The sequence below is a fragment of the Musca autumnalis genome, unplaced genomic scaffold (assembly GCF_047663935.1).
Source record: "Musca autumnalis isolate F117 unplaced genomic scaffold, ASM4766393v1 scaffold_4, whole genome shotgun sequence".
Classification (NCBI taxonomy): domain Eukaryota; kingdom Metazoa; phylum Arthropoda; class Insecta; order Diptera; family Muscidae; genus Musca; species Musca autumnalis.
In genome coordinates, this window is record NW_027411977.1 from 100,985,571 (window position 1) to 100,998,236 (window position 12,666).

The 12,666-nt window shown below is 32.0% G+C and overlaps 1 protein-coding gene across 21 annotated transcripts in view; it reads left to right on the forward strand.

The window, feature by feature from the left end:
• Positions 1-12,666, forward strand: part of LOC141404308 (uncharacterized) — a 1,008,861-nt gene that overhangs the window by 293,989 nt on the left and 702,206 nt on the right. The gene's annotated exons all lie outside the window — the stretch shown is intronic.

Sequence of the window (12,666 nt, forward strand, 5' to 3'; positions counted from 1 at the left end):
TTGGTATAGCCCCCACATAAAGTGAGGCGTGGCGTTTCGACGATTTAATAAATTTTGAAGGCATAAGCCTAATTCGCACTCCGAATTGTTTGTAATTTTGTATTTGTTAAGTATCCAGAAGCTACAAAACATTTCTACGCTACTACTCTTCACCTTAAGGAATTTTGAAGGTCTTAGTCCCGTTTTATCACCGAATTGCTTGAAATTTGGAATTTTGTGTTTCCAGAGTTAAGAAAACATTTTCACACAAAAATGTCTATATAGCATGGCAGTAGTTTGAAGTTTTTTATGTGGTCCCAAGTCGAATGAATTTTATAATACTCAGTGGTCAAGAAATTTCTCCACCAAAAATTGTGGACATTGTTCCACGATTTGGAAAAGCCCCAATATCACTGCACCACCCGGTTTCAGTTTTTTTCACATTTTTATCGACGGTTTCTACCCAATTTGAATGAAATTTGGCAGTTAGGATTTTCAGTGGTCAAGAAATTTCTCAACCAAAAATTGTGGACTTAGGTGAACGTTTTGGAATCGCCTCTTTATGACGGTACATCCACATTTAATGCATTTTTAATTTTTAGTCCACGATTTCAGCCCAAATTGTTTAAATTTGGCCTTTAGAAACTAGAAGAGTTTCCGACCTAATAATGAAAACACGAATATTTATCATCAAAAACAGTTTCATTGTTTTCTTAAGCAGTCTCCGTCATGATTAATACACTTTTTCATGAGCTCAAATCAATTTTTGCAGCTATTTTCCACTCCGATTGAGTCAACTCCAAAACATGGTTTTTGAAAGCTTCAACTGCATCTTGTGGCGATTGCTGGTATTTTTCGGGCCCATACAAATAGTTCCATGATTCGTATTTTTTCGAAATTTCTTGAACCGATTGACACGGTATCCCACGAGAAAAACGCAATTTAGCGCCAGTTATTCATGCAATATTAAATGTTAGTTGGTGGAATAAATGTCCAAGGATGTCTCTATCTCACGGTAGAAAACATGGCGATCTTGCATTATGCGTTCACGCACGTCATAATTTTTTTCTGAAACAACCGCCGTTTTCGGACCACCCTCACGACCTCTGTTTTTCTGCGAGTGTCGACCACGAATGATTAAACCACTGTTTCATACTGCTATAGGATGGCTCTTTATCGGTATACGAAAATTTAATTTTACCGTAATAATCCACGTCGAAAATGTTGTAAAATTATCGTACGAAAATGGTCTGGAGACTGATATACGTGTTCGACTCCACGGGTTATATTTCTAATTGGGATATTCCATTAAGAATTTCAGTTGTGGGTGAATCCTTATGGTCTGTAACAATTAAAGAATATCGTCAATGGTCTGATTATTAGATAGCTTATTAAACAACAAAAAATACAAAAAATACCTTTTTTCTATTTGTACCAATATTAAATAAGTTATGAGAGTAATGTTTTTGATGGTTAATCCAAATTATAAATCCGTTTGTTAATATTTTTTTTAAATATTTTATTTTAATTCAATATTTTCAAATATATTTTTAGAAACAAGAACTTATTTATTTGAAGGGAAATACAAAAGTGACAAAATAGAAAGTATGTTTGAACATGAAATGAAAATTATGAATAACAGTAAATTCAAATATGTCGGTTAAAAAAATTATGTAAAGTACTAATATTATAATAATGAGGAACATAAATCATAAGATAATCAATTTGACATAAAAGTATGTGTTATGTTAATATAAACAGATATTGAATAATTGTAGGAAATGGGAAGAAGGAATGATAATTAGTTATTGAAATTATTAAATTAAATTATTAATTATATAATTATAATTATTATATTCTTAATGATAATACTATCATTACTTCTCCCCCATTAAACAATAATATAATGTTGTAGTTTTTTTCGAAACAGAATAGAGTTTTAAACATATATGATTACATAAATAAAGTTACTTAAGTGTAGTTAGATCATTTTTAAGGAAATACGTATAATGAAAATACTGTAATACTTTTTCATAAATGACATAAAATTACAAATATGTGTTTACTAACTCCATATACATATTTGGCTTCATGTTATTTATATAATTTTTTGGGAAAAAATTTAAAGTTATTAAATCTGGATTTAAGTTCATCCTTAAGTCTAACAGATTTATAATTTCTTATAAATCTCATTTTTATAAATTTTTTGTTATAAATTTCTCTATTTAAATTGTTCCTCTGAACATTTTCTGTTTTCTTGAACATTCCAATATAATACTCGGTTGCCTTAATGTTGTTACATTTTATTCCTATTGATTTTTCTTTTTTATATAATATTTTAATTTTTTCTGTGTATTGTATTATATTGTGTAATATTTCTATTTCTTCATTATGTAATCTTTCTATAAATCCATGTGTCTCTGTATTATTAGTTTCTTGTTCTTTTTCGTTTAGTTCTGTAATTTTTTTGTAAGTAATTGATTTAATATATGTACATTTAACAGTGTATTTAACATGTTGTTCTGCTGTGTCGATTTCCTCATTAGTTGACATTTTTATTTGTGATTTTTCGTTGATTTCGTTAGATATTTGAACATCTTTTTTATCAATTCTTTCTATATCTATATATTTGCTTTCCGGGAATTTAAAAATGTCGTCTACAGTTTCACTTCCTTTTCCTTCAAGGGAAGTAAGTTGAGTTTCTTCATCTTCAGAGGGAGAAACATCGTCCGTATATTGAGATCCTTGATCGTCAGAGAAAGAAACAGTTTCAAGAAGTTCTGTTGCTTTATCTTCAGAAAAAGTAACATTGTTAAGAACTTCAGTTTCTTTATCTGCAGATGTAGAAATACAGTTAGGAAATTCGTTTCCTTTGCCTTTAAGCGAAGAATCATTATTGTTATATAATGAACTGATGTCAATGTAATTTATATGAGGCATTAAATGAAAATTTAAAGGATTTTCCTCCTCAGGACAACGCACTACTGCATTTAAGTTGTCAATCTCCATTTCAGAACTATTGGAATTTTTATATTGTCTGCTGTTATCATTATAAGAAGAATATTGTTTATTCTTAGAATTCTTAATAAAATCACTAAAATTTGCACTAGAGTTCATATTTGAAAATTTTGCTGAGTTCATTTGAGGGTTACGATATTGGCTATTAAAATAAGGACTGTTATTCCTATTATGGTATTGAAAACTGTTTTGATCATTAAAATTTGTTTTTTGGCTACTAAAATTGTTATTAAAATTATTTTGAAAATTTGTCTCAAATTTACGATTTTGTATATTGTGATGTTGATCATCATTATTGTGGTTTGTATAATTCCTATTCCACAAATTTGAATTTGCTTGTCTATTTTGGTTTTGGTAATGGTTATTAAAATTTGGACTATAATTTCTTCTATTAGGAATGTTTAGACTTTGTATATTTCTATTTCTATTTCTAAAATTATTATGGTTTGGACTATTGATTTGTGGTATAAATTGTGTGTTGCGATATATTTCTGATGTATGTTTTATATCATAAGTATTGTTGTTGTATGTTTTCTGAATGTTATTCCTTATTAGACCGTGTTGTTCTAATAAGTTGTATACCTCTCTTAATTTAGTGATGTTTCTATTAATTATAACTGAAGCCAAATTTACATCAATATTGTTAATAAAGGTTCTTAAAATATTTTTTTCTGCATTTGCAGGGCTAAACTCTATCGGTTTCTCTGAATCGTATTCGTATTTTTCGTTTATCTTACATAGAATATTTAATAAATGGTTATAATACTTAACAATACCATAATTTCTTGCTCCAAAAGCTTCTTGGAAAAGTTGGTGGTACGATTCTTTGATTCCAAAATTGTGAATTAATGTATATTTGGTTTCGTTCCAAACCGGATTAGGCCCCAAAGATCTCAACACATGGATAGCCTCCCCTTGAATTTTATTTAGAATTATTCTTTTGAATATGTAGCTTGTTATTTCAGCATTATTTTCAACTAATGAAAGCACGGTGTCGACCTCTCTGATAAACGATGTTAGAGAATAACTATTATCCCCTCTAAATTCTTTAATTCGATGTGCATCCTTGAGGACATCATTTATTGAGAGAACTAGAGATAATTGAATATTATTGCTATTTTGATTTTTTGATGATTCCATATGTTTTTATATCCCCTCTAAATTCTTTAATTCGATGTGCATCCTTGAGGACATCATTTATTGAGAGAACTAGAGATAATTGAATATTATTGCTATTTTGATTTTTTGATGATTCCATATGTTTTTATTTTCCCTCCAAAAATTGAGAATTAATTGATTCGTTATTTGCTTTTGTTTTCCCTCAAAGAATTGAAAAAAATTGATATTGATTTATTCGTTTCTTGGAATTTCAATTTTCCCTCCAAAATTGATAATGAAAACTGAAAATAAATTGATTTGTAAATCAAAAGCTTAGCCTTTTTAAAATAAAGATACGTTCCTTTTATCTTGAAAGCTCCAGCTTCTTGAATTAAGGTCCGTTTTAATTGCTTTGTTCCTTTTCCCTCCAAAAAATTAAAATTGAAAATTGACTTATTTGTTCTTTATCCTCTAAAGCTTAAGCCTTTTGAATTGCAGATTCGTTCCTTTTATCTTGAAAGCTTCAGCTTCTTGAAATAAAGGATCCTATATCGACTGCGCCAGTAATGTTTTTGATGGTTAATCCAAATTATAAATCCGTTTGTTAATATTTTTTTTAAATATTTTATTTTAATTCAATATTTTCAAATATATTTTTAGAAACAAGAACTTATTTATTTGAAGGGAAATACAAAAGTGACAAAATAGAAAGTATGTTTGAACATGAAATGAAAATTATGAATAACAGTAAATTCAAATATGTCGGTTAAAGAAATTATGTAAAGTACTAATATTATAATAATGAGGAACATAAATCATAAGATAATCAATTTGACATAAAAGTATGTGTTATGTTAATATAAACAGATATTGAATAATTGTAGGAAATGGGAAGAAGGAATGATAATTAGTTATTGAAATTATTAAATTAAATTATTAATTATATAATTATAATTATTATATTCTTAATGATAATACTATCATTACTTGAGTATTTCTTTGCATATAGTTTTTACAGAATTTGATTTTATCAAGGCGAAATATCTCCGGAATCGTTAGTCTAAAAAGAATCTGAAAATATACTTAAACATTTTGCTGATGAGCAGCATCATCACTGCAAAAAATAAAGGAAATGTAAAGCTCATCTTGAAAAAGTGTTCGATTTCACTCACAAATCCCCGTACATACATATATTTGTCAACATGTATCGTAAGTGTGTGATATTTTATTTTTGGGTTTAAATAAAATGTGATCAAAAAAACCTTACATACCTGTATAGGCATCCTATTAGCCATGGTACAACAATTTAAGATATTCAATACCTATACAAAAACCTGTAATGTTTTTCAAATGTATAAAAAAACAAGTAAGAAAAGCGTTAAGTTCGGTCGGGCCGAACTTTTTATACCCTCCACCACAAATGTCAGCCATTTCGGTGGATTAATGTGGCCACAACCTTCAAAATACCGAAATTCGGAAGGTACCGTTCTATGGGGGCTATATGATGGCGTGGACCTATACCTACAAATTTCTGGGGGAAAGTTTTATACGCCTAAAGAAGACTAAATACCAAATTTCAGCCATCTCGGTGTGATAATGAGGCTAAAACGTTCAAAATATCGAAAATCGGGAGATATTGTATTATGGGGGCTATATCAACACGTGGACCTATATAAACATTTTATGGTAGAAATGTTTCTTAGCCTCTGGAAACACAAAATACAAAGTTACAACCGATTCTTTGGTCAAATGGGTCTAATACATTCAAAATATATTAAAATGACGCGTACTTTATATGGGGCCTTATATGGGGGCTATACCAAAACGTGGACCTATATAACCCAACTTTGGTAGGAATATTTGTTGGCCTCTGGAGACACAAAGTACCAAATTACAACCAATTCGGTGGTAAAATGGGCCAAATATCTTAAAAATTCCTTAAAACGACGACGCGTCACGCGTCATTTTGTATGGGGGCTATACGAAAGCGTGGACCTACATAGCCCGCTTTCAATACCAAAAGTCCTACGTAAATATAACATATTTTCCCAAAATTTCATCAACCTACGTCAATCCGTTCGGACGCTAGAGTGATTTCCACAGACGGACAGACGGACAGACGGACGGACATGGCTATATCGATGTAGAATTGCACGCTGATCAAGAATATATATACTTTGTGGGGTCTACGATGATTATTTCGGGTAGTTACAAACGTAGTGACAAACTTAATATACCCCCATCCTATGGTGGAGGGTATAAAAATAAAAATAGCGATACTTATAGATTCTGCAACGGAATGAATGTTTGTCCATGTGTTGTTTTCACAGATATGATTTTTTGAATAATCTGAAAATCCTTTATAGTGAATGCCGTATTCAAACATCGCATGGATCAAAAATTTTCAGGTACTTTTCTCTCGAATCATTTGTGAATACGGTTTCATAAAAAACTCTGGTATTCCAATTATTTTCCATAATTTTAAGAAAACAAAAAAACATAACATAACACTAACCTGTTTATGGTGTCATGTACCCACTAAACAATTTTTGCCGAAATCGTACCGAATTCGGACGAAATCTCTGCACAAGTTTCCATTTCTGATGCTGTCTTCGCATGCAAAACATGTCCATTTTTGTGTGAAGCGGTTCGCAGAATTCGGAACAATTTGTCGAGGGAAATTCGAAAAGAGCATTCGAGTTTCCAAAAAAAAGTTAGTTTCGAATTCTGAAGAAATTTCGTAAAAAAATCTGAATTAAATTGTGATTTTCGTAACAATTTCGGATAAAACTCTGAAGAAGTATTTGAAAATGTGCAGAAAATGGAATAGATTTCGGAGATGTGTTTCAAGATTCTGGAAAGTTTCGGAACTTATTCTAAAAAATTTGCTATGTTCTATCCGAAAGTCGGAAACTATTCTGAAGTTTCATTAGATGTTCCAATTCGTTCGAATTTCTTGCAATTTAAATATTAACTTCTTTATTTAAGCTATATACCTATGTTCATAATTACAATGTGGTTTTATTATATTATTCACCGCTGCTGCCCGCAAAAATTGCAAAATTATAGTCGCAGTCCTTCCTGATAAAGTTTGCGAATGCTTTTATTTAATTTTTTAAATATAATTAAAAATATTGATTATTCCATTATGTGTTTGCAAACTTACAATTTTAATTTGCGATTTAAATCACAAAATAACTTGTTCCGCTACGTCTTTGTCAATTAACAGTTGGTAAATAACAAATAAAAAAAACAAACCACAGCATGCAAACAAAACAAAAACTCCACCTTGTCTTTGTAGTTCTTAAAATAATCTCTCTGGGAATTTACTAGCGAGAAAGAGAAACGAATCAAAATTTCCCATTAGAGAATGTGCAGAATATTGGCAGATTTTCGAAAACAAGCACAAGAAAATGTGCAGAGATTCCTTAAAAAAATGGCAGATAATAGGTTCAACTTCTGAAGGAAATTTTGAGAAATCGGAATATTTTCTGATCATACATTGGAAAAACTCTAAAAAAAATCTAACATCAGAGCGCTCGGCAACAATTGTTTTTTGTTTTTGACCCATTTTATATACTATATCGATAGTCATCACAAAGTGTGTTAAGAATGAACAGTTTGTTGTTTTGTGTTTGTATTCACTATGACAACAGTGATGCTGTTGCTTCCAAACCAATGATGTGTTTTTTTTTTGGTGAAGTCACAGCAATTGTTCGTACAATGATTCTCCATAGGCATGGTGGTGATGATGATGCTTTTGCTGTTGACGATGACGGGTTTCATGATAATTCCAAATTCGTTTGTAAGCATTTCCATTGCCTGTCGCTACATGCTGAGTTGTTAATGGATGTTGTTAAATATTGTATTGAAGTCATGTTAAAAGGGTTTATTGTCCACATCCCACAGTTTATTTGTTATGTACATATGTATATTCGTTTGCACATTTTTATGTTTTTAAATATTTTTAAATTAAAAACAAATTGCGAGCACATCTACGATTTTTGGTATTGGGTGTAAGGAAAAAAATTCTGTTCGCGTTCACAAAATTGGCCGATGCGCGCAAAAGTTATAACGGTTTTTATTCTCTTATAAAGAAAAAATATTTTAAAATGTCTTATTTGCTGTATTGAGGAAGTGTATGCATATATCAGTAACAGCATTTTATACCCATCCGTAGATGCACCATAATTTTTAAAATTTGTTTTTATTATCGCGGGAATCAAAAAACAAAAATTAAAAAAATCTGGGAGCAAATCTAAATTAATAAATTATATTATTTTTAAATTATACTACCGCAGAGTCCGTATAAACCTTTAAAAAATAAATTAAAAATACTTGCAGAATCTAGAGAACGCGTAAAAAGATGAAATCAAAATTTTAAACATTGGAGACGCATAACAGTGTTGTAGTTAATTTGGTTTGCATATGCGGCTACGAGAGTTTTTCAATGTTTCTGCTGAATTTGCATTTAAACGAATAAAATTGGGGAAGAGTTCTTTGTTTCTATACAAAGAGCTAAAGAACTGATGAGTGCAAGTGGCGTTGGACGAAACTAGTCTTCTCTGCCTTTCCCTAAAGTGAATCAATTTTAACTACACCCACTTTAAAAACTTGTTGTTTTTTTATTAAATTTAAAAACAACAAATCTGTGATGAGGCTGGCTTACTTTACAATTAAGAAATAAAACACACATCACAACAATACTGACAAAGTGCATCTAACGTTGGCTTTATAAATTGCATATTATAGCAACAACAAAAGAAAAAACTTATTGTTAAAATATTATTCCAAATAAATTTTTTTGGTTTGATTAGAAAAATTAGAAAAAAAATATTTTTTTTTAAGAAAATTCACGCATCAAATTTTGGCCTTTCCACTCCAATTACTAGAATACTGTAAGGAGCACACTCATGAGATACACATACATAAAACGACGTAAAATCACGAGCTCTATAATCCAATTATGAGTTTGGTATATTATCTTTTTGCGCGTCCGGATTATCAAAAAAGTCGAAAAAACCCACAAATTCCGGTATCAATTTTAGATGGATGCAGTGGAAATATCGAAAAATCATACCCTAGTATCATGTTGCCCAAGGAGTATTCTGTGATTCTTTCTTTGGGAATAGGTCTATAAAATTTAAGGTTAAGTCGGAAATCGGAGGGGAACATAAGAAACTGGTTGGCTTCAAGCTATTTTTACCCATTTTTCTACATTGATGCCAACACAGCATCCACGAAATTTAATGTTAATGGTCAACATTTTGGGATCCTTCCTAAAACATTTCATTTTAAAGAATTTCAGTCATACCTTATAGAATATGTTAACAGTTCGCGAATTCTGAATGGGTGAAACTCGAATTCAAAACTTTTTTGGGTTTTACCATATATAATTTTTATACCCTCCACCATATGGAGGGTATAATTAAATTTGTCATTCCGTTTGTAACACATCGAAATATTCGTCGGAGACCCTATAAAGTATATATATTATTGATCAGCATAAAATTCTATGTCGATTTGACCATATCCGTCTGTCCGTCCGTCCTTCCGTCCGTCTGTCTGTCTGTTGAAATCAAGATACACCTCGCAATTTTAAAGACAGAGAGTCAAAATTTGGTACAGAAGTTTTTATTACTTGCAGGATGGTTGGCATTGAAAATGGGATACATCGGTCCACGTTTTGATATAGCCCCCATAGAACGGTACCTCCCGATTTTCGGTATTTTTAAGGCTGAAATTTGGTACGTAGTCTTCTTTATGGGTATAAAACTTTCCCCCATAATTTTGTCGGTATCGATCCACACCTTCATATAGCCCCCATAGAACGGTACCTCCCGATTTTCGGTATTTTGAAGGTTTTAGCTTAATTATCACACCGAAATGGCTGAAATTTGGTACGTAGTCTTCTTTAGGGGTATAAAACTTTCCCCCATAATTTTGTCGGTATCGATCCACACCTTCATATAGCCCCCATAGAACGGTACCTCCCGATTTTCGGTATTTTGAAGGTTTTAGCTTAATTATCACTAGACAGCGGAATTTTATGCAACCCCTATTTTTGGTCCGATTCATGTCAAATTTTGGGACTGGGCATATTTTTGGCTTCTGATTACATTGCAATCGAAACATATGACATATGCAAAATTATGCAAAATGCATAAATTTTTGCATATGCAAAATTTATGCATTTTACATATTTTCTTATGCAACAAATATTTCAATAATAGGTACAAAAATGTCTATTTGTACAATTTTTCTGTTTAAAATTCTCTTCTCTCTAAAATAGAGAAATGTATAACCACAGCCACAACCTTCAAAATACCGAAAATCGGGAGGTATCGTTCTATGGGGGCTATATGAAGGCCTGAACCTTAGCCCACAAATTTTAGGTGGAAAGTTTTATACCCTTAACGAAGACTTAATACCGAATTTAAGCCATTTTGGAGGGATATTGAGGGCACATCCTTCAAAATACCAGAAATCGGGAGGTACCGTTCTATGGGGGCTATATGAAGACGTGGACCAATACCAATAAATTTCAGTTGGAAAGTTGTATACCTACAACGAAGACTTAAGACCGAATTTCAGCCATTTCGGGTGAATATTGAGGGCACATGGTTCAAAATACCACAAATCCTGAGGTACCGTTCTATGGGGGCTATATGAAGACGTGGACCTATACCGAAAAAATTCTGGGAGAAAGTTTAATACTGCAAATGAAGACTATGTACTAAATTTCAGCCATTTCGGTGTAATATTAAGGCCACAACCTTCAAAATGCCAAAAATCGGGTGGTACCGTTCTATGGGGGCTATATGAAGATGTGGACCTATACCGTCAAATTTCAGGTGGAAAGTTTTATACCCACAACGAAGACAAAATGCAAAATTTCAGTCATTGCGGTAGGATATTGAGGCCACAACCTTAAAAATACCGAAAATCGGGAGGTACCATTCTATGGGGGCTATATGAAGACGTGGACCTATGCCGACAAATTTCAGGTGGAATGTTTTATACCCCCAACGAAGACTAAATACCAATTTTCAGTCATTTCGGTGGGATATTAAGGCTAAAATTTTAAAAATACCGAATATCGGTAGGTACCGTTCTATGGGGCCTATATGAAGACGTGGACCTATGCGGACAGATTTCAGTTCTAAAGTTGCATACCCCTAACGAAGACTTAATACCAAATTTCAGCCATTTTGGTAGGATATTTAGACCACAAATCCTTGAATATATTTTTGCATATGGTTTTGCATATGCACTTTTTATGCAGATATGTACAAATATGTCAAAATATGCACGATATGCAGAATATGCAAAATATGCAAAAATTTCTGGGCCTAATTCGTTTTAATTTCTAATAAAACGAGTTTCTGTCTAATCAGATTTTCTCTACGACCATCCTAACCATATATGCATTTGCATAGGATTCCGCAGTCTAATTATCACACCGAAATGGCTGAAATTCGGTACTTAGTCTACGATGGTGGTATAAAACTTTCCCCCCAGAACTTTGTCGGTATCGGTCCATGCCTTCATATATCCCCCATAGAACGGTACCTCCCGATTTTCGGTATTTTGAACGTTGTGGCCTCAGTATTCCACCGAAATGGCTGAAATTTGGTATTTAGACATCGTTGGGGGTACTCAAACTTCCCCTTTAAATTTGTCGGTATAGGTCCACGCCTTCATATAGCCCCCATGGAAATGTACCTCCCGATTTTTCGTAATTTGAAGGTTGTGTCTTCAATATTTCATCAAAAATGGAAATGGACCTATGCTTTAACGTAAGTTTCATGCTGCTAAAACAAAAAATTTATAATAATGGTCCAAACCTTATGCAAATTTTTGGCATAGTACAAGAAGGAAAGTAGTTTCATGCTAACAGCTGTTTAAAATTTTTTTCAAATTTTGAATTTGGAGTACATTCATTGCCAAACTGTGTCTTCAATATTTCATCAAAAATGGAAATGGACCTATGCTTTAACGTAAGTTTCATGCTGCTAAAACAAAAAATTTATAATAATGGTCCAAACCTTATGCAAATTTTTGGCATAGTACAAGAAGGAAAGTAGTTTCATGCTAACAGCTGTTTAAAATTTTTTTCAAATTTTGAATTTGGAGTACATTCATTGCCAAACTGAATTTGACACTGAATGGTCTACATACATACATACATACATATGTCATTTTCATTTGAATTTACCAAAAATACTGAAACCAAAAATGTTTTGTTTAAAATTTCCTTTTTTCTGATGGACAAACAGGGAAGAAAAATATATACTCTCTCATCCCGCCGTTGGTAGTGCTATGGACCTTAAGCAAGTTCCGTGAGTTGGTATAAAAACTCAATGATCAATTGATTGAATTGTCCGAAGGGCCTCGTCAAATAATTAACAGCAATCATGGTAGACTATAAACAAATGTATGCTGTGCAATTACGCAAATTGAATTGTCTGAAGCCTTTATGCCCGAGTCTTGATTTCTTGCCTGGTCTTTCAATGTGACATTGAAAGAAGACAAACACGACGTGTCCCTGATAATATTATTAAGGAGTCC